The sequence below is a fragment of the Chinchilla lanigera genome, unplaced genomic scaffold (genome assembly GCF_000276665.1).
Source record: "Chinchilla lanigera isolate Chin_1 unplaced genomic scaffold, ChiLan1.0 scaffold00101, whole genome shotgun sequence".
NCBI lineage: Eukaryota > Metazoa > Chordata > Mammalia > Rodentia > Chinchillidae > Chinchilla > Chinchilla lanigera.
Genome location: NW_004955502.1, coordinates 7,960,630 through 7,962,861, shown reverse-complemented (window position 1 = coordinate 7,962,861; position 2,232 = coordinate 7,960,630).

Sequence of the window (2,232 nt, the reverse complement as noted above, 5' to 3'; positions counted from 1 at the left end):
TACACAACATATATTAACCAATGTTAGTTTCATACAGAAATTATATATATGCCCTGAGACATAACATTATTCTCAGTAGAGCAGAGAAATTCTTAAGTCTGTAAGTGAAAAAGGAAGTGAGCACACAGATGCATAACTTCAGTCTGTCTTTGAAAATATCAGATGAAAACAAAAACAGCAAAACATGTTTGTTCATTTTTAGCGGTTTTTTTATTTTAAAAATTAGAAAGCTGACAAAACAAAAATGAAAACAAAATCAAACCAACACAAAAACAACAAGAATGATATATGACCACAAAACAGAATGATAGAAATTTATAATGGTTGCTATATTACATGCTGTTGTCTTCAGTGAAATTGCTTAGTCCACCAAACATAAAAATATAAGATTGACCAAACAATCAAAGACAGTAACAAGAAAAAATAATATTGGAAATGATGCAGAGCTTCACCATACAAGATGGTAGGAGTTCAACAATGTTTCTTATACTGCATGTTGTTTTCAGATCAGTCATTCTGATTACCAAATTCAAGCATGCAAAATTGGTCAAGGAAAAAGAAAATTTTAAGCATTGACTGCTCCTTTCAATAAACCAGACATCAGCAATACACCTATTTGAGCTATCCTTATATATACATATAAATTTTGTTTTTCATTTAAAAAAAAACAAAAACAAATACATAAACAAAACAGCATAGAGAGCAATAAAAATGATACAGAATTTCAATACATGATGTAGGATGTTAACAATGCTTGTTATTTTACATAATGTCATCTTCAAAATGGTTGCACATGTAACCAGATATAGGCATGCAAGATTGATCAAACAATTACACATTAACAGTTTCTTTCAATAAACCAACAGATATTAGTAGTTCAATTATTCTAGCTATCCTGTGTGTGTGTGTATATATATATATTTTTTTCCCTCCTCTTTTTTTTTTTCCTATTATTTTTTCCCATTGACAGATTGAGAACAGTCCTCAGGATTTTGCTCTTTACATTATTTTTGCAACAGGAGGTAAGAAAGCTTTATCAGTCTTTGTGCCTAGCTCTTTGTGTGTTAGCCCATGGGGCTGAAAGAAGAGCAAATTACCTGACTTTGTTGGGGGAAAGGAATGAAGGATCAGAGAAAAGGGAAAGAGTTTTTTGCTGTTCTGTTGTAGGGGGCATGGGGGTTGGTCCTGGGGTTTGGAACTTAACCCAGGAATTCAAACATATGAGACTATGTTCTGATATGGTTTTAGAATGCTAATCATATGCCTCAAATTCAGACAAAGATAACCTAAAAATAAAGTACCCTCAAAATAAGGTACTTCATGGAAACAGCAGTTTGTAATGCCAATCTAACTTTGCTGGTGCTTTTGAGTTCCAGACCCTTGCATTGCTTTTTCAGAGGTAAATTCAGCCCCAGGGATGAGAACAGTCTTGACTCTGAGGAAAGAAGTGAGGAGTAGGGAAGGGAGAATGAGGAAAGATGGTGAATAAAAGGGTGCTGCTTTCATAACACTTCATTTTGATAAAAATGCAGCCCCAGATGTGAAACTACTTTGACAGAATGCTAGGAGTACTTTTATGGTGGGAGTATTTATATGATAACTTTAGGAAATTTAAGTTCTGAGAATATACCAAATTTTCTTTTTCTGTCTCATTTTTATAATTGAGTGGATAAAACCCAAGGATGAATGAAATATTAAAAGTACTGAAAAGAGTGTTATCTGTGATTTTAGGCATCCACTATCCATCAGGGTCTTGAAACATATTCCCCATGGATAAGTGGAAAAGATGAATGACTGCCCCTTTTCTGAAGAGTGATTCTAATTGTTTTTGTTTCAGATCTTGTTTCAAATAAGCTAAAGAAGTAAAGCAAATGAGAAAATTATTTTTCTTTTTTTTTTTGTAGAATGACCTCTTGACTACAGTTAATTCTCTTTTTATTTGCAGAGCAGAAACAGCTAAAGAAAACAGATATTCCGCTATTGCAGAGGCTCCTGCAAGGACCTTCCAGAAATAATGCTTGCATTTTTCTCATGGATAAAGACACAGAAGAAATTAGCAGTGATGTATGGATATTATTACTCTGAACCTCTCTTTGTCTCTCCCTCCTCACTCAGCACTTTTCATAAATGCTCTGCTTGCTTTTTGGTTTTTTCTTTTTCATGTGGCTCAGTACATTAACTTTCATTTTTCTCTCTTGGAATCCATTCTTGAAAGACTAAATGAAGAAGAGA